This window comes from Sorex araneus, chromosome X (assembly GCF_027595985.1).
Source record: "Sorex araneus isolate mSorAra2 chromosome X, mSorAra2.pri, whole genome shotgun sequence".
In the NCBI taxonomy this organism is placed as follows: Eukaryota; Metazoa; Chordata; class Mammalia; order Eulipotyphla; family Soricidae; genus Sorex; species Sorex araneus.
This window is the reverse complement of record NC_073313.1, coordinates 315,992,130-316,012,948: the sequence shown is the minus strand read 5'-3', so window position 1 is coordinate 316,012,948 and position 20,819 is coordinate 315,992,130. Positions and strand designations below refer to the sequence as shown.

General features: G+C 47.6%; 1 protein-coding gene across 1 annotated transcript in view; it reads left to right on the top strand.

The window, feature by feature from the left end:
- ACOXL (acyl-CoA oxidase like) overlaps nt 1-20,819 on the top strand; it is a 355,676-nt gene that overhangs the window by 70,215 nt on the left and 264,642 nt on the right. The window lies entirely within an intron of this gene.

The following is a 20,819-nucleotide window of genomic DNA, read 5'->3' as shown; positions in this document are numbered from 1 at the left end:
TTGTACACTTGTGGCTTGATCCAGCTCTTTCACCACGAAGGAGTGTGAACCGCTGGACTCCAGGCCTGATACCAGCTTGAAGTTGTCTGCAAAGGAGAACCCTTTACTCATTTGCTTTGTTGTTGTTGGGGCAGTACTTTGGGGGCTGCTTCCATCCCGGTGCTCGGGACTATGGGACGGGCCACCCTCATGCAGTATTTGCTCCAACCCTTTGTGTGTCTCCCTGCCCTGTGCTTGCTTGCCCTGGGTCAGTACCTCCTGTGTGGTCAGCACCTTCCCTGCAGTGGATAGCTGGGTCTCTAAAGACACCCCCACTCAGTGTCCAGCGCTGCCTCTACACTTGCCTAGGCCTGGTGTCCCATGCTCTTGGAAGGTGACTGTGAGCCACCTGTCACAGGCTTGCACCTCTTGGTTTTGCTGAAGCATCTCTGAATGGAGGTGGCCCGGGAGAGCTTGGTGCCGAGGGCTGGAGGGGCCCCGGGAGGTCGGTACGCCACAGGGGAAAATGGTTACTCCTTCCAGTCTAGAAGAGAAATGTTTCATCCAGTTTCAGGACTCAAGGGAGAGGCAGAAGGAGGGGATCCGTCTGAGCCTAGGACTGCATTGTAGAGGAGGGAGAAAAGTCAGATGCTTCCGGAGAACACCCGGCATTTGGCATGCTAGGAAGACAGGGGACTGTGTGCGGGCCAGGGTGAAGGCTAGGCAGAAACCCTGCACCTTCATCTGGGAGTGGGGAAACAGTGAGTGAGGGAGGTCACCTCTGCCCGAGGCCCCGAGAGCGTTCTGAGGCTGCTGCTGGGATTCTGCTGACACGATCACAGTAACTGTTACCGTTACTTAAACCATCACTTTGTCAGGCCAGGGCAGCGGGCGGCTTCCGGAGAGGCTTGCTCATCTCATTTCACTAGGGGCAACTGGAAAGTTCCCTGGGATGGCCAGCCCAGTGATGTGGGCCTGCCAGTACTTGGGGGCCTCAGGGCCCCTGCTGACGGTACTTGGGGGCTGTTAGGAACCTGGGGTGGAACTAAGGGCCTTGCACAGGCTGTCAGAGACACTTGGTTTTAAATGTCACTTGATCTGGAGTTGGTGGGGGTGGGGTGGCGGGAAGGGGACACAGCGTGGGTGGCCTTTGAAACGAATTCTCTGTCTTGCTGAACATGATGTGGAGGGGGCACTGGGGTGGGTCAGCAGATTCTGCTGACTCTGGAAGGTCTGGGGTAGGGGGCTCCTAGCTAGATCAAGTCCTTGCCTTTGAAGTGCATATGGGGTTCTTGGTGAGGTGGAGGAGCTGGGGGTCGGGTCTGTGCTCTGAGCCCCTGCTTCTTCGTGTAAGGTCACAGGAAGGTATGAGGGGCGTTGTTCAACTGGGCCCTGAGCAGAAGCTCAGGAGCTGTTACCCACCCCAAACTCCCCCTCCCCCACCCCATGTGGCTGCTGCTGCTGCTAAGGCAGAGATCAGAGGCCTGCCTAGGAGGAAGAGGCCATCCCAGGGAAACAAAAGCCGCCTGTAGGTGCCCAGGAACCCGGAGGGCTGTGCAGAGCCCTTGCATCAAGCTAGTGCAGGACTCTCCTGCTGGCTGCTGCCCTGGCCAGGAAGAGCTCTGCCCCTTCAGTGGGGTGGGCGTCAGCCTCACCGGGTCCACTCGCCACTGCTGTGGCTGGGGCGGGGACAGACAGCAACCTGGCCACTGTGACCTCATCTCCAGCGAGCGTCTGGGGAGAGGATGATCTCATCCTCCCAGCCCTTCCTCTGTGAGGGCTCAGACCCGTGACAGATGTTTGCTCGGCTGAAACCTGAGCTGGCCCCGCTTGTTCGCTGATGTTGATGAGTGGAGAAACGGATCCCTTTTCTCATAGGCACGTTCCCGATGCATTAGGAAACTGTCACCACGGCTCCCCACGCTGACATTCGCTCCAGGCAGAGCGTGCCTGCTCCTTTTAAACTTTGCCCAGATGTCTTCTTTCTCCGGGTTTATCTCTCATTTCCATAACGTTTCTCAGAACTTTCCAATTTTCTCTCAAAGGCTTTGCCATACAAGCCAACCTCTCATTGGCGTCCAAAATGCCTTGCCCAATTAAATGATTAGCAGGAACAAAAGGGAAAGGAAACGGAGACTTTTGGCAGGGCTGGGGCGAGGTGGGGGGGTGGGCGGTGAGCTTGGAGGGGGAGCCCGAGCAGTTGCTGGGCAGACTGAGCTCTAGGTGGGGACGGGGGTGGGAAGCGGAAGGAGAGACTCGGAGTTGCAGACTGGGAAGAGAAGCAGGGTGACATGGCAGAGGGCAAGCATTGTCTGGGGCCGATTTGCAGGGAAGGAGCATTTCAGTGCCCCCGCTGCCACCCCCGGAAGAGTCTCCCGGAACCTTCACAAAGAGGGCTCACCCAGGAACTCCATTCCACACCCAGCTTCTGACTCTGCAGCTCTGGAATGGGCCTTGAGCATCTGCGTTTCTACCAAGTTCTGGGTGGTTAGGGGGAATGGGGGTTGAGCCTGGATTGGTGGGGTGGGGGGGCAGCTCTGGGAGAAGTCCGGCCTGGAAGGGTCACAAATCTGCATTCCCAGAACCTTCCCAGCACCTGGTCCCTAGCATAGCCTCCGAGGTCCGTGGAACCAAGCCCAGGCTCTCTGTCTCCAGTACCTTGAGGAACCTTGTACCCCCTTCTCTCTGTCCTCATCTCCGCTGCTTTGGGGGCCACACTTTCCCTGGCCTGCGGGTAGCCCACTGGCTGTTGTGCTCCCTAGCAAGACACCCGCTTTCTTTGGGGCTGTCACTGTTCCAGGCGGTTCGGAGCTCAGTGTGGGCTGTGGGCCAGCACACACACGCCCAGCCCTCGTCTGTTCCCTCTGCCCCCACCTTCCAAGTTGATCACCAGCTGTCCAGATGCCAGGCCCTTTCTGTCTCCCCCCCTATCCCTGAAGCTACAAGCAGCCCTATGCCCAGCCCTGTGTCAGCCGCCTGCAGGGGACTGCACGGAGTCCACACAGAGCATGGGGGAGCTGGCAGGCACAGTGAGGAATGAATCAGACGCAGACAAGGCCCCTAGCAGCAGGAAGTGTGGACGTGCTCTAAGCCCCCAGCTCAGATGCTCAGCTCAGCCGCTCTTAAGGTCCCCCGGGGTCGGGGGATGCTGCTCATCCTTGAAGCTCTGGGGCCCCCTCTGACCAGGACAACCTGCTCTCTTCCTCTCTCTTTGTCCTGCCCAACGCCTGACCCTTCTTGTCAGCTGCAGGTTTTGCAGTTGCAAAGGAAGGGTTGCTGGTGGGGGAGGGCATGGAGAGCTTCCAGGGCCACTGGGTGAGAGTGAGTCATGACCCCCTGGGCTGTCTCTAGGGAGGGCCTTGGGGATTTTGTTTAAGAATGTGGCATAGTTGAGAGGATCTTTGCCTCCTGGTGGGCAGCTAGAGAGTATCTATCTGTGGGGCAAATCACGTTTATCTGAGTGAAAAGAAATCCTGGCCTTACCTCTCCATGATTTTTAAATTTGACTTGATTGTTTTGTTTTTTGGGTCTGCGGGGCTCAGAGCTTACTCCGGACTCTGTGCTTGGAGATCACTCCTAGTGGTTCTTAGGGGACCCTACGCAGTGCTGGGAATTGAACTAGGATCAGCAATGTGCAAGGCAAGTGCTGTTCCAGCATCTTTAACCCCTTCCACCATATTTGTTTGTTTGGTTTTGGGTCACATTCAGTGATGCTCATGGCTTACTCCTGGTTCTGTGCTCGGGGATCAGTCTTGGCAGGCTCAGGGGACCATCTGAGGTGCCAGGGATGGAACTGTTAAACTCTGATCAGCCACATGCAAAGCAAGTGACTTATCCACTGTACTGCAACTCCAGCTCTGTCTTCCACCATATGTTAACCCTGAAAGCATCCTGGCTCACCTGGTTTTGGCTAGGAGAAATGTCAGTCTTTGTTTGTCTTACCTCCTATGGGGCCCTTTGCTGTATGCCCAGGGAAGTCCTCTGATGAGGTTACCCCCAGCGGGGTGGCAGCAGAAGAACCTGTGGAACAGGGGATGAGGTTTTGGGTAGAGGGCACTGGAAGTGGGACAGAAGCCAGGGCTCTGAGGTGGCCCCTGCAGTGAGAAAGGGCCTGGTCCCCAAGTCTGGATGAGGAGGAGTCCCATGGTGACACCCCCTGTCAGGCTCAGGGCCTGCAGTTGCTGTTGTCATTGATGACAAGGGCGGTCTACATAATTCAGCTTAGGCTTACTGATGCTGAAAACAGCAGTCAAGGTTGGGAGGCTGTTGGTGGGGTGTAGAATCCAGCCTCATCTCACTGGGGGTGGCTGCTTTGAGCCAAGGACAGAGGAGAGCGAGGCTGGGTCTAACTTTGGCTGTGGTGAAGGTCAGTCCTAGGTGTGTGGTGGGCTTTGGTCCTGGGCATTAGTGAAGTTCACACGGGCTTGAGATAAGAGGGGAGAGCTTGAGGTTGCAGCAGGTAAGGTGGTTAAACAGCCTTTCCCTAACTCCTAGAACTCAGGATGAGCAAAGGGAAGAAGCTATCATGAGCGGAGGGGAGAAGGCAGATGGAATAGAGAAGGGATCACTAAGAAAATGATGGCTGGAGGAATCAGTCGGGATGGGAGATGTGTGTTGAAAATAGATAATGGACCAGACATGATGACCTCTCAGTGTCTGTTACTATCCATAATGCCCAAGAGTAGAGAGAGAGAGTATGGGGAGTATTGTCTGCCATGGAGGCAGGGGGAGGGTGGGAAAGGGGGGTGTACTGGGGATATTGGTGGTGGGGAATGTGCACTGGTGGAGGGATGGGTGCTTGATCATTGTGTGATTGTAACCCAAACATGAAAGCTTGTAACTATCGCACAGTGATTCAATAAAATTTTTTTTAAATAAAGGGAAAAGGCTGGCTTCAGGTGGGCTGCTTTTTTTTTCAATAGAATATTAATGGGGCTTGTGGGGGGATGTTATGTGCTTGAATGACTTCCCAAGACTCAACTATAGGGGTTCATGGAGAATTATGTCAACAAAGAGGAGGAGGTGTGGTGGGCCAGAACAGTGGGTAGGCACTTGCCTTGCAGCTGTGTCAACTTGAGTTTGAGTTCAATCCCCAGCATCCCACATGGTCTCCTGAATTATTACCAGGAGTAGTAATTCTGAGTACAGAGCCAGGAGTAATCCCTGAGTAACACCATCGGGTATGGGCTAAAAGCCAAAAAAGAAAAAAAAAAAAGAGATGGGTAATGTCTGATTCTCTTGAATCTGATATAGCCATTTAAAAAATTCTTATTTTTTAAAATTTAAAATTATTTTAGTTTTTGGGCCACGCTTTGTGGTGTTGAGGGTTCACTCCTGGCAGGGCTCAGGGGACTTATGTGGCGCTGGGGTTGATCTGGGGTCAGCTGCTTGTGAGACGAGCCTTCCCCAGCCTTGAGATGGCCTTGACTCTCTGAAGGATGCGGCAGGGCAGTTCTGGGCTGCCCCGTGCTGGGGATCACAGAGCAGAGCAAGGCAGTGTGTTCCCACTGTGATGGGCTCTTTTTTGGGTGGCACCACACCCCTGAGCTTCAGTGACTCATGGGGCTGAAGCTGGGCAGCGAGTGTCCAAGCATGACATGCTCCCTGCCCCATGGCCACCAGCCAGGTGTTTGATATTGGAAACTCACTTACACCCTTGAAATGAGTGCCCTGGATTTCTGTAGCAACTGAGCCATTATTTTACCTTTTGCCTATTTATATTCTTTCTAAGAGGCAAGCACTTTTCCTTCTGGATATATATTATACTCACTTCTTACTGTCACGAATAGTTATTAAAAGGACACATAGTGGGTAGAGATCATGTGTTTTTACTTAGTCTCAGTCTATTATGGCACTAAATGTCATGGAAGTATCTTACTCTCCTTTTCTCTCTCTCTCTCTTTCTCTCTCTTTCTTTCTTTCTTTCTTTCTTTCTTTCTTTCTTTCTTTCTTTCTTTCTTTCTTTCTTTCTTTCTTTCTTTCTTTCTTTCTTTCTTTCTTTCTTTCTTTCTTTCTTTCCCCTTTCTCTTCTTCCTTACCTCCCTTTCCTTTTTCTTCCTCTTTCCTTTCCTCCTGATGCAGGAGTGATGATAGCAGGTCTCTGTGTTCCTCCATGGCTCCCAGTTCTTCAGTATTTTCAAGAATGAAAACATTGAGTAATAAAGATGCTCGGGCTCAGAATTAGCCCACACAGCAGAGCCTGGCAAGCTACCCGTGGTGTATTCGATATGCCAAAAACCAGTAACAGCAAGTTTCACAATGGAGATGTTACTGGTGCCCACTCGAGCAAATCGATGAGCAATGGGATGACAGTGACAGTGACAGAAAAGGTTATTGAAAAGCAGAAGAAAAAGAAACTCCCAGCTGAGCAAGAACTTAGTCGAATACAAAATTTAGCTCATTTGTGGTATTTTTAAAATAGAAAACTGGGTCATTGTATTACTTGTCAATGACAAAAATGTTGCAGAGAATATGAGGATTTCATAGAGTGGTCTGACTAGTTTAGGTGCTTTTAGGTTATCTATTTGACCATTTTCCTAGGTTTTTCCCAAGACAGAATGTCTGGGGTAGAATCTATGATCTTGGGAAATTGTTTACTTTCCATTCTCAGAAAGAGTCCAGGATTTGCAGGAATGTTTAAAATGTGGAATGAAACAGCTAAAATGGAGCTGCTGGCAGCATCTGGCAAGGGGAGACTGAGGCTTCTTTCCCTTTTTTTTCTCATTCCCTTCCCTTCCTTCTCTATTTCTTTCTTTCCCTCCTTCTCTTCCCCCTCTCCAAGAAGAGTCATCCCTTCTGCTTCTTCCTTCCCCTCCTTCCTTTGTTCCCTCCTATCTCCCCGCTACTTCCCCCTCTTTTCCCTCCTTCATCCCATCTATGTATTCCAATTCCTCCATCCACCCTTACATCTATATGTTCATCAGTCACTCATCCATTCATCCATCCATCCACTCTCCTTACTACTGTCACTGTCACTGTAATCCTGTTGCTCATCCATTTGCTCGAGCAGGCACCAGTAACGTCTCCATTGTGAAACTTGTTACTGGTTTTGGCATATCGAATACACCATGGGGAGCTTGCCAGGTTTTACCGTGCAGGCTAGATACTCTTGGTAGCTTGTTGGGCTCTCCAAGAGGGGCGGAGGAATCAAACCCAGGTCGGCTGCATGCAAGGCAAGCGCCCTACCCACTATTCTATTGCTCCAGCTCCCCTGCCCCCACTACACAGACACTAAACACAAGGATAATTAAGTCTGTGAATTAATAGTTAATGGAGATTTGTGGGATCTTACTGAGAAAAGCAGCCAAAGCAGCCACTGACCTCAGGAATACCAACATTATTTATTTATTTACTTTCCCCCGATTTTATTTAAACACGAGGGTTTACAAAATTGTTCATGATGGTTTGTTACAGGTATTCAATATTCCAACACCAATCCCACCACCACTGTCTCCTTCCCTCCACCATTGTCTTCATTTTCCCAACCACCTCTCAAGCCCGCCCCTATAGCAGGCCTACAATAATTTATTTTATATTTCTTGTTACCCCTAAGTAACTAATGGAATGATCAAACAAGCTTTCTGTGGAGGAAATTTTGTGAAAATTGTTGTTTCTCACTATGGGGACATTAACTCCTTGCCTGAGCATTTACTAAGCTGTTGTTACAAGTTAAGCCTGCTGTGTTAATGTTTCTGTGAGTCGAGATTTTTAAAAAATTTTATTGATTCACCATGAGATATAGTTACAAGCTTTCATGTCTGAGTTACAGTCACACAACGATCAAACACTCATCCCTCCACCAGTGCACATTCCCCACCACCAATATCCCTGGTATTACCCCCGCCTTTCCCACCCTCCCACTGTCTCCATGGCAGGCAATATTCCCCATACTCTCTTTCTACTTTTCGGCATTATAGCTTGCAGTTGTGAGTTGAGATTGGTTGGTTTCAGCATTTATCCCATTCATCTACTGGAATACCAATATTTTAATGTTTTGTGGGGAGGGGGCCTCACGTCTCAGTACTCAGGAACTATTCCTGGCTCTGTCTTAGGAGTGACCCCTGGAGGTGCACTGTTTGTGGTGCTGGGATTTGAATTGGGTGGGCCATGTGCAAGACACCTGCCTCATGCCTGTACCATGTCTCGGTGCTGGACACCCGGTTTAGAGACACGGTTGAGATAGGGTCTCTGGAGAGCCAGTAGGTCCTATCCCCCAGAGGATGCTCTTGCAGCATTAGAAGTCCAGCAGGGAGCACGTTGCAGGGCCTAGGTGGGGAGACAGGAATGAAGGGGCCAAGAGAAATGGAAGCTCTCTGAGAATGAGTGAAGTGGGATTCCCACAGGTGCAGCCTCGTGGAGGACAAGGGCTGCCTAGAAACACCGTGAGAATGTGTGGCACTCACTAGTGTGACCTTTGTAGCCTGGCCTCTCTGATGCCCTGGAGAGCTGGGGAGTCGAGAGTGACAGCTCAGCCCGTATCAGTGTCATGATTGTCATTTTAGGGCTTTTCAGGAAACAGGTTCACAGGCTCATCCCATTCTATTAAGAGTGATGTTGTTCTTACCTTTGAATATATGCATGCGTACACACAGAGAGATGCACACAAAAACATACACACAGACACACAAAGACGAACACACTTAGTACACACGTAGTCACACTTAGTCTGTACACACATGTATACTCAGACTTAGATACAGACACACCACCACACACACACACAGACACAAAGACCCATACCAACAGAGACACAGACATACTAGATACCCACATATAGACACAGACACATAGACACACAGACACACTGAGATGCGAGCAGATAGAAACACAGACACACACACAGACACACTCAGATACACAGACACACAGGTACACACGGACACGCATGCGCACACACAAGCCAGTAGAGCCGCAGCACAGGTTTAGACTTGGGGCCAGTTCTGCAGGATGCGGGCATTGGCCTGGCCTTTCCTCGGGGCTCATCTGTGAAATCGTTTCCCCTGTGCAGTAACTTCCTGAAGTTGACCGCCAGAGGGTGGCAGATACCAAGTATGCCTCTCAGATCCGTTTTTGCTTTACATTTATTGAATTTTGTACTCCAGGGGTTGGGTTTTGTTGTTCTCATCAGTTCAGCTTCTGAGTGTAGCTCAGGTTAGCTCGGAGTGTTGACTTTCACCAAATGACCAATAGCAGGAGAGTGGCAGCATGTCAGCCAAGTAATTGGCTCAAGACCCAGACTGTAAACAGGATGCGAGTGATCTTAACTCTTTGGGATATCTAATGGGATTCACAAATGTCTTAAAAAAATAAGTTGGCAGCATTTTGAGGTATATTCAATTTTGTGTGTGTGTGTTCGTGTGTATGGAAATGCTTAAATGTTTCACGTGTGCAGGTTTCACATGACTCCTTGGGCTGGAGTGATAGTACAGGCATCAAGGTGCTTGCTTTCCATGCAGCTGATTCCAGTTCAGTTCCTGGCACAGCTTGGGCCCCCAAGCACTACTGGAAATGACTCCTGAGACTGGGGCCCCAAACCTGTTAGCACCACATGGTGTGCCCGGAAAGCAAAACCAAACAAACAGGAAAGAATGTATCTGCTTCCTCTTCCTCCAAAGGCCCAAGAGTAAAAGGGTTAGTACAGTTACAGGTAAATCCCGTACACAGGACAGTGAATGAAATGGGCTCGGGGAAGAATACCGCTTCGAAGTGACTTCCTGCAAAGCTGTCCACGCAGCTTTTCCACCTGAGCCCATGGTCAAGGTACGCCCGCAGGGGCTCATATCCAGGAACTCTGTGTGGCTCCCCCCATGAGGAAGCCTTTCAGGGACTGTGTGGCAGGAGGGGCTGAGAATGACACCCTGGACACAAGTGATTGGGAGGGAGCTCAGTGGCCAGAGCCCAGCGTCCATCTTTGATGGGGATGGTTACAGTGAGGTCTCTGGGTCCCTCTGGCATTAAGCCCTGCCCTCTGGAGGGAAGAATCCAGATCACCTTTACAGGTAGACAGCTGGAAAGTTCGTGGTGGCAGATGGAACTCTGTTCTGCTGGAGGAGAGGCAAATCTTGGGCCTCCCTCTCCACTCTAGGAGGGACAGGACTGCTTAGCATTTGTGACTGTGTTTGTGACAACTTGCCAGGACCACTGATTCCTTCAGAGGTGGAGACCAGGTCTTCTGAAATTCTGGGTGGCACTGGTGCCAAGGAGGCGGTCAGTGTAGATGGCTGACAGGGGGTTCTGGGCCGGTTCTGTGCAGGGGCTTGCTCTCCTAGTTCCTGCAGACTGCTCACCTAGGACAGGTCTCAGAGGTTGTCCAGGCTGCTGTGGCTCATGGCCTGTGCCCTGGGAGGTCACGGATGATATCTTTTCTTAGCAGAGTTTTCCCGTGCAACTGGGTACACTCACGGTCTCTTTCCCTTACTCTCCATTTTGTCCTTCTGGTTTTGTGCTTGGGACAGATTCTTTCTTTTTTGCAGCCTCTGGGGAAGACAATGACAGCTAGAATGACTTTGGTGCTCACTTGCCTGTACTTGTTCTAAGCATTTTTACGTACAGTCACGCATTTGATGGTCCCTGCAGCCTTGTGAGATGAGCTGCTTGGGATTCTGACTTTTGATATGCAAAATCTGAGATCTAGAAAGTGGTGGTAATTTGTGCAGACTTTCCTGGGCCACACACCGAGGCTCCTGGGACTGGCCTGACCCACACCGGGCCTGCTTTTGGAATCCTCAAGCCAGAGGTCTACGTCGGACTCCAAGTGGTGGGAGAATGCCAGTACCACCTTGGTGCACACAGTTGTGTTCTTGTATTTGCTCTGGTTAACCAATGAAAAATTTAGAAAATCTGTTGCCTATAGTTCAGGATATGGAGATTCCACCCCAAGGGGGATTTGGCACATGCCAAATAGTGGCTGGCTGGGCCAGAATCCATGCTACTTTCACAGTGTGACTTGGGATCTGATTTCCTTGTCCTAGAGGTTCTGAGGAGCTGAGTGTTGGATGGACCAGGGGCAGGAGGGGAGATGGGCCTGTGTTCCTTCCAGATGTCTTTATGGGGGGAAAGGGCCCTTCATAAGGAGCATTAATAAAGAGTGTGCAACTTTGAATTCATCCCGTGGAGTGGTTTTTGAATACTTCTGGCTACTACAGTGAAATTTACTAAGAAAAAAGAGTTCACACTTCCTTACATAAAATTTAAAAAGTTAACTAGTCTACTTAAAGTAGTCTCTACAAGACACTTAAAAGTTCTAAGAAGAGAAACAAAAGCATGGTTAGTGAAGATATTTGGGTGCTACAGCTCTCTTTCATTGCCTGTTTTAGATATTCATGTATCTCTGCTAGGAGAAATGACAGTTCAGGACACGTATTCGACTTCTCAGCCCGGTCATTTTTGTAATATTTTCCTTACTCACGATTTAGTATTTTTTGTATGATTATTTTGTATGATTATTTTGGACTCTCCCAATGATTACTTGTGTGTGTGTGTGTGTTTGTGTAGGTTTGCTCAGGTCTTACTCCTAGCTCTGAAACTAGGGGTCACTCTTTGCAGGGCTTGGGGGACCAAGTGGGGTGTTGGGGATTGAACCTGAATTGACTGTATGCAAAGCAAGTACCTGCTGTACTATCACTTAGGCATAGTACCCATGGATATCTTAAACCTTCATTGCCTATTAAACAACCCCATTTATTCCTATCTGCTCCCCATTTCTTCCTATCTGCTCTCCGCTTCTTCTTATCTGCTCCCCATCTCTGTGGGCTTTTTATTTTTTAAAATTTATTCTTTTATCGACTCACCATGTGGAAAGTTACAAAGGTTTCAGATTTAAGTCTCAGTTATACAATAATGAACACCCATCCCTTCACCTGTGCACATATTCCACCACCAAGAATCACAGTATACCTCCCCCCACCCCCTCACCTCCCCAGCCTCTGTGGGCTTTTTATCACCAAGATTAAGATGTTTACATTTTATTCCATTAGCATAATCTTGCCTGTGGACTGTAGGTTACTTTCCTGTGACTGGGTTGTGTCTAACTATTACATCCTCTTATTATAGGTTCAATGTTATGAAATGTTTAAGCAATGTACATTGCATCAAGGTCAAAGGAGATCACAGTCTAGGGACTACTAGATAAAATTTGTTGCACTGGTTCACCTGATAGTCCAATCATTGTATTTTGTTAATGTCTTTGGGGTCTCTCTGTTTCCAATTGCTATTCTTTTTTCTTGCTAGGAGTAGAACTTAAGTTTTCATAAGCATTTCATATTAGCATTAGTGTCTTCTAGCTTTTTGCTCAAAATAAACTTTTGGGGGCTTGGGGGCAATATCTGGTGCAGCTACTCCTAGGGATGGTGCTTGGAGTTGCTCTGGTGATATTTGAGGGACCATTCAGTACCAGGGACCGAATCCTGATCTCCAGCATGCAATGCCTGCCACTCCTTTGAACCATCTCTCTGGCCTTTCTTTCTGGTTCTGTATGATGTGTTATTCACTTTGGAGATCCTGCAGGAAGCACTGCCTTATTTTAATTTGACTTAATATTTCTCTTATTTACTTTATTGGGGAGCATACATACAGCTGTGCTCAGGCTTATTCCTGGCTCTGCACTCAGGGATCACTCCTGGCAGAGCTTGGGGGACCAAATGGGGCACCAGGGATCAAACCCAGGTCATTGCATGCAAGACAAGTGCCCTAGACATTGTACTATCACTTCGGCCTCAGATTTACTGTTATCTAAACCAGATGGATAGTAGTCGCTGTTCTTTCCTTGCCATTCGAGACAAAATGGAAGACATTTGAGGGCATTATGTGATGTGAATTAAGTCAGGTGGAAAAGATAAGTATTGGATGATTTCACTTATCTGTGCAAGTAAGGACATTCAGTTAAACCAATAAAGCAAAATTAAAAGAAAAATAAGTGGATAAAAATAGAACTAAGATTACCTGAGGGGAAGAAGATGGGAGAAGGTGGAGTTTGAAGGAGGATGTAAACATTTTCCCAGTGAATTTTTAGAAATATTTCATTATTTTCTTTTATTTCCTCTTATTCTTTTGCTGGCTTTCCTCTAGTTTTGCTGCAATACATCCATAACTACTTCCTTCTGGAAGGTAATATTTTGATTATTTTATTTTGTTTGTTTTTGGTCCACACCCACCTGTGTTCAGAGCTTACTCCTGGTGTGCTCAGGGATCATTCTTGGTGGTGCTTGGGGTACCATTTGGATAGTCAGGGATGAACCCAGGTCAGCTGTGTGCAAGACAGGTGCTTTACCTGCTTTAATATTGCTCCTGTCCCATAATTTGATTATTTATGTGTCAGAAAAGGTTTGTATCTTGGCTATACATTTGATTATGTTAAGTAGAGACTTTGAAGGTGAAAATCACTTTAAACACGTTTCCCCATTGTGCTCTAGCATAAAGTTTGCTGTGGGAAATCTTCTCTTTCTTTCTTTCTTTCTTTCTTTCTTTCTTTCTTTCTTTCTTTCTTTCTTTCTTTCTTTCTTTCTTTCTTTCTTTCTTTCTTTCTTTCTTTCTTTCTTTCTTTCCATACACAGGGGTCACACCTGGCGATACACAGGGGTTAGTTCTGGCTCTGCTCTCAAGAATTACTCCTGGTGGTCCTCCAGGGACCATATGGGATGTTGGGAATCGAAACTGGGTGGGCTGGATGCAAGGCAAATGCCCTACCCGCTGTACTATTGCTCCAGTTCCCTAAATCCTACATTTTTTTGAATGAGAGCTGTACTTTGTCTCTGGAAGCTGTTTCTCTAAGCATTATAGCACTGTTCATCGATTTGCTTGAGCATTGTTCATCGATTTGTTCGAGCAGGCACCAGTAATGTCTCCATCGATTTGCTCGAGCAGGCACCAGTAATGTCTCCATCGATTTGCTCGACCATTGTTCATCGATTTGCTTGAGCAGGCACCAGTAATGTCTCCATGTGAGACTTCTTGTTACTGTTTTTGGTTTCTCTAAGGGATGTGGAAATTTCTCAAAACATTGTAGGCCATGTTTTCCATCTATTATACTGCAAAGCACATGGTAACCCTTTCAGTTTGAAAGTAACTTTTTTCATTCACTAGTTGTTAATTTTTTCCATTTTTCTATTTTCTTAGCACTCTAAAAGTTGGGCTTTTTGTTTTGGTTGCCTTTCTATTGGTTTCTGTCTTGTATTTCATTTTTATTTTTTTGGTTTAGTTTGGTTTTGGGGTCATACCCAGTGGTGCTGATGGCTTACTCCTGGCTCCATGCTCACTCTTGGTAGGGCCTTGGGGACCATATAAGGTGCCAGGGATTGAACCTGGGTTGGCCACATGAAAGGCAACTGTGCCACCTGCTGTGCTATCTCTCTGAGCCCTCCCTCATATTTCTTAACGTTATTTGTTTTATGTTATGGGAAACTTGAAATTAGGATTTACTCTATGCTACTTTCCTGACTATATGTTTTTTTAAAAAAACTTTTTTATTAGTGAATCATCGTGAGGTACAGTTACAGAGTTACAAACTTTCGTGCTTGCATTTCAGTTATATAGTGGTTGAGTGCTCATTCATTCACCAGTGCCCATTTTCCCCCACCAATGGCCCCAGCATCCCTCCCACCACTCCCACCTCATCATCCCCCCTCCCCCCCCCCCCCCCGCCTCTGTGGCAAGGCAGTCCCTTTCGCTCTCTCTCTCCTTTTGGGTGTTGTGGTTTGCAGTAGAGGTATTAAGTGGCCATCATGTTCAGTCTATAGTCTATTTTCAGCCCGCATCTCCCATCCCGAGCAGGCCCTCCTAGCACCCTTTACTTGGTGGTCCCTTCTCTATCTAAGCTGCCTTTTCCCCCAGCATGCAAGGCCGGCTTCTAAGCTGTGACCCTATGGTTTTATTTGTACAATTAATTTTACTTTTCAAGAGCTCTTGAAAAGTAAAAGCTCTTTCTCTTATTTGTTCCTCCTTTCTCTCTCCATACGTAATACATATATATGTTTACTAAAGGACACAATTATCTAGTAATCTTTCTGTAGATATCAAGTAGAGTTTGTTTCTCAGAGTTCTTTTTCCTGAATTACACTTTTCCTTCTAGAGTCAGTTCAGGTCAGTTAGAGGGATAGAGAGCATTGGGGACAGAGGAACTAGAAACCAGCAATTACAATTAATATGAGGTTAGTACTAAAGGGACCAGGCCAAGGGTCACCAGGGTTGGCTTAAGCCATTCAAAGAAGAGTCCTTCAAAGACCTTATGTAGACTTTTGAGGGGCATGTAGAGATTGGTTGGTAAATAAAGTGGAGGAATCAAGTCTAGGCTAAGAGAGTGCATGTGGAGGCACAGGGAATGGAGCTAGTAGAACCCAGGGAGGCCAAACAGAGGGCAGGGTGAGACCAGAGCTTCTGCGCCTGGCCTACTAGTGTCCACTGTGCTGTGCAGGCTAACTGGTGAGCCAGGACCGTAAGAGAGAGCCCATGAAGGAAGGGTACCAGGAAGGAGAGTGACGCTAGCAGGTGTGTATTCTAGACAGATGGCCATGACCATCAAGTAGAGGAGAGAGGGGTTGAAGGGTTGACAGTGCAACTGTGGTTATGGTCCTTGTTAGACAGGAGAGGCAGTATGGAAGGGGTGGGAGAAAGAGTTGGTCCATCTGGGAGAAAGAGCCTCCATCCAAAGGCTATGTGGACGGCCTGAACATGGGAGAGCAGGGACAGCAGGCCAAACTTTGGTGACTGTGGAACCTGAATGAATAAAACCTAATAGGTGGGGCACCTCCTGGTCAACAGAGATTTCCCCTGACAGTACGACTGACTTTTCTCTGTGCTTTACTCATACCATTGTTTGAGTAAACAATGCTGTTGTTTGAGAACTCACCGGGAAGTTTGAAACTGGACTTAGTCAGATTGTGTGTGTGTGTGTGTGTGTGTGTGTGTGTCTGTCTGTCTGTCTGTCTATCTCTTTCTCCATCTATTCTCCCAGGGTATAGTTGAGGACTGAGCCCTGGGAAGGCTCCTGATCACCAAAAGGACTTGTTTGTTAGCCCAATTCAGTAAGACTGGGTTGCCAGATTAATAAACTCTTTCTCAGCCCCTTCCCCTAGCCTGGTTTGACTGAGTAAGAAGGGGGACACTTTGGTTTACATCTGCCGTTCCTTAGTTTATTTCTCAGTTCGCTGAAAATTCAGCTGGGAATCCTCTCTAAACCCCAATAAATGGTCACAGAAAGAAGGATGTTTTCATATTTAAAATATATATGATGTCATTTCCTTGCTGAGAAGTCTGACACCCTCCCCCCCCAACTCCCATAAGGATATGTGGTGTTACACAGTTTGACGGGTGGTGGTAAGAGAATTCTTGGCTGTATTATAGGGGATTCCAACTGGATCAAAACTGAATGGAGTTTGGAGAGGTGGCTAAAGCAAGTGGAGGTAAAGTGAGAAATGAATACTTCCTGCTTTCATGATGGATGCTGTTGGGATTCTTGGGGAATTCTATGGAACTACGTTCTTTTGCTGCTTAGAAGGCCCCAACATTGGACCAGAGAGATAGCTCAGCACACAGAACACAGGTTTGGCACTATGAAGGCCTGGGTTCCATCCCTGCCAATGTACAGTCCTGCTTGCACCATTGGGAGTCACTCCAGATAGCAGAATTGGTAGTGGCCCGTGAGCACCAGTGGGTGTGGCCACAAAGGAAGGCGCAGAAGCAAGTAGGCTTTACGTGGGGGCTTGATTTCTGAACCCTTCACTTTCAAGAGTGCTGGATCTTGTGTCTAATTGGTAACTTTGCCCTTCCTTAGATCAGGGCCTGCCACTTAGGAAACAGAATTAGTGGGTAGGTGAGTGGATGGAGGGATGAATCAATGGATGTATGGTGCACACAGTGATAATGATGAAGAGTTATGATAAATGCTTCCTTGGTGGAGAGTAAGTCAGTGCAGATCACAAGCTCTATGGAGATCAAATGTGGGTTGCTTGGTAGCATTTTCTTTGTAGTAAGGCCACTGGAATTCTATTTGACTCATTCGGAAAGAAATCAAACACATTATCCATTTTTGGGGGCATTTGGCTTTTGAGCCATCCCCAACTGTGCTCAAGGATCACTCCTGGAGGGGCTTGTGGGACCCTAGGGGGTGCTGGGGATTGAATCTGGGTGAATTGTGTGCAAGGCAAGCACCTTCCCTACTGTATAATCTCCCTGGCCCCACTTTTTAAATTTCCTACATATATACACCCAGACCTTTGTTTGTAACACTGGAGTTTGCCCACACTGGGTGTTTTTAGGCCAGGCAGCAGGGAGATGGGCAGAAAATGTTTTGTTTTTCTTTCCTGTCGAGCTCATTCGCACCCTGACTCATCCCTGCAGATTGCTCATGGGTGAGCCTCCTGGGTCTGACGACACCGTCAGTGTGACTGGAATGCTATTCTGGGCAGCTGACGCATGGGTCCAGGGATGGTCTCTCATTCTCGAAAGATGCCTGTGTAATAGGATTAAAGCCTCAGAGAGCAGCACTGGCCCCAAACTTTGCAGAAGTTGATTAAAGAGATTTTTTTTTCCAGGCAAAAGAAATTGATCTCATGTTCCAACAATACAGATCTGATTGCACTTCCCTTAGACAGGCTGTACCTCGTCACCTCTCAGCCCAGCACAGCTGCTTTTCTGCCTAGGACCCTCCATTCTTATTCCTTCCGGTTCTCTTGCTCTGTGTTTCTCTAGGAAAACTTCTGCCACTGTGGTCCCTTTTCCTGCTTGGACTTCCCATGGCTGCTCCAAGGCCTCAGGCCGAGGTGTTAGCTGTTCCTTCTCTTTTATCTTTTCCAATTGCCATTGAACTTTGTGCTGACAGAGCTTGGAGCTCCCCACAGTTCCAGTACCTAGGAGCCTCCCCCCCCAATAAATACCTGAACTAAATGCAAACAGTCCTAGTCATGAACAGCATCTTTATCCCAGTAGTGTCCAGAAGGAGGGCAGGGCAGCTGTCCACACCAGGCATTGTGCTTTCCAAGCATTTTTTTTCACAATTTTGTTCTCAAGAAGCAGAAGCCCGAGGCTCTGGGAGGTGGCAAACAACTTGTGTGTGGTTGTGCAGTGTTGTACTTTTGCTTGCCAAGGACTTTCTGTTTTGAGGTACCAGTGGAGGCGGAATGCTCAGTATAGAGCCACAAAGTGCAGCACCTTGGACTTCTGGAAACTTCCATGCCTCATGCTTGTGTAACATCTGACTTTTTGTTCATGCAAGTCTGAGCGTTCCAACCTGTCAATTTGTGTGTTCGTGGCCCTAGACTTTAGCTTGTGTTTGCTCCCTGGGGATCGTAGATCAGGTCTGGGTGGTGGGTCTGAGTGCCAGAGGGTAATAGTAGGTTGTGTTTTACTTCATTAACTTTCCTCTGGCAAGAAGGCTGTCATGACACGGAACTAAGCAATCTAGTAAAAACAGAGATCAACAAATGGGACTACATTAAACTAAAAAGCTTCTGCACCGCAAGAGATACAGTGACCAGAATCCAAAGACTATCCACAGAATGGGAAAGGATATTTACACAATACCCATCAGATAAGGGGTTGATATCAATGGTATATAAAGCACTGGTTGAACTCTACAAGAAGAAAACATCCAACCCCATCAAAAAATGGGGCGAAGAAATGAACAGAAACTTTACCAAGGAAGAAATACGAATGGCCAAAAGGCACATGAAAAAGTGCTCTGCATCACTAACCATCAGAGAGATGCAGATCAAAACAACCATGAGGTACCACCTCACACCACAGAGACTGGCATACATCCAAAAGAACAAAAGCAACCGCTGTTGGAGAGGATGTGGGGAGAAAGGGACCCTTCTACACTGCTGGTGGGAATGCCGGCTAGTTCAGCCCTTTTGGAAAACAGTATGGACGACTCTCAGAAAACTAGAGGTTGAGCTCCCATTTGACCCAGCAATACCACTGCTGGGAATATATCCCAGAGAGGCAAAAAAGTACAATCGAAACAACATCTGCACATGTATGTTCATCGCAGCACTGTTTACAATAGCCAGAATCTGGAAAAAACCCGAATGCCCCAAAACGGATGACTGGTTGAGGAAACTTTGGTACATCTATACAATGGAATACTATGCAGCTGTTAGAAAAAAGGAAGTCAAGAATTTTGTAGTTAAGTGGATGGGCATGAAAAGTTTCATGCTGAGTGAAATGAGTCAGAAAGAGAGAGACAGACATAGAAAGACTGCACTCATCTATGGTATATAGAATATCAGAGTGGGAGACTAATACCCAAGAACCGTAGAAATAAGTACCAGGAGGTTGACCCCATGGCTTCGAGGCTGGCCTCACGTTCCGGGGAAAGGGCAACTCAGAGAAGCGATCACCAACTACATTGTAGTTGAAGGCCATGTGGGGGAAAGGAGTTGCGGGCTGAATGAGGGCTAGAGACTGAACACAGCGGCCACTCAACACCTTTATTGCAAACCACAACAGCTAATTAGAGAGAGAGAACAGAAGGGAATGCCCTGCCACAGTGGCAGGGTGGGGTGGGGGGGAGATGGGAGTGGGGAGGGTGGGAGGGACGCCGGGTTTACGGGTGGTGGAGAATGGGCACTGGTGAAGGGATGGGTTCCCGAACTTTGTATGAGGGAAGTATAAGCACAAAAGTGTATAAATCTGTAACTGTACCCTCACGGTGATTCTCTAATTAAAAATAAATAAATTATATATAAAAAAAAAGAAGGCTGTCATGAGTAGACTTTCAAAAAGTATTTGCATAATTCATTTCTTTGTCTAATTAGCTTGGTAAGAGTGATGTCCCAGTTTTCATGCTTGAATAAATAACCGTCATGTGTAAGGTGCTGAGGGGCTGGCCCACCACGCTGCTCTCCCTTTCTCGTGCTTTGTTACATTTCACATTCCACACTTTTCCTTCAAAAATTTCTGTCCCAGTGAGCCAGGCAATACCTTATATTGCCATGCCATACCTTCTCTACTCAGAGAATGCCTTAGTCAAGTTTGCAGCCTGGCTCGGGGCTCAAGATACTCAGGACACTTAATCCAACAAGTTTTCTCTGGGCACCATTCTTTGTGAAGGAAGTCGGAATCCAGAAGAGGTGGGGGGAAGGAGTTAGTTTATCTGTGGCCTTTCCTCTGATATTACTCCACCTCTTTTCAAGGATGCAGCCTTGCACATCCTCCGGTTTACTCAGCTCAGAGGGACTAAGGGAATACTAGTGAGGTAAGCAATGGAAGAGAGAACATAGAGGTAGGTCTGTCCCCGAGGAATTACAGTCCACTTGGAAAAGTTGCATGTAGACCTGAACAGTACCTGTGCCAGTGGTGGTGCCCCGGGAGTATTCTGGAGCTCAGTGTCAAGACCAGCTGCCCTGCACCCTGAGGTTGGAAGCTGCCCTGCTTGATCTGTAGGGCAGACATGAAGAACTCACTGTGTCATGAGGATCAGTTTTACACTTTGGAGATGACTGTTTCACTTTGTGCCTGGATGGAGTTTGATATGGGGGCTTTTAAAAGGGTCTAGACAAATGGACCACATTGGAGGTTGTGCTGGGTCAGTAGAAGGATTTGACCTCATGCCATACTAGAACTATTGAAGTTTGGGGTGGGGGAACTTAGTAGGGGAAAAGAAAGATCTTGAGGATGAGAGGCAGGATGACAACCTTCCCATGGGGCTGTTGGAGGTACTTGAAGCAATGGTTTGGACCAGATGATGGTGAGTCTTTCTTGCCTTGGAAAAGATTCTGCATTTAATTCCACTAGCAATAAAGCACTAGCGATGCTTTTTAAGGAAGGGAATAATAAAATCCTGCTTGTGGTTCCGGGAGCATTTTTGTTGAATGTAAAGCACAAAAGAGGAGTAATTTAGGGAAGAA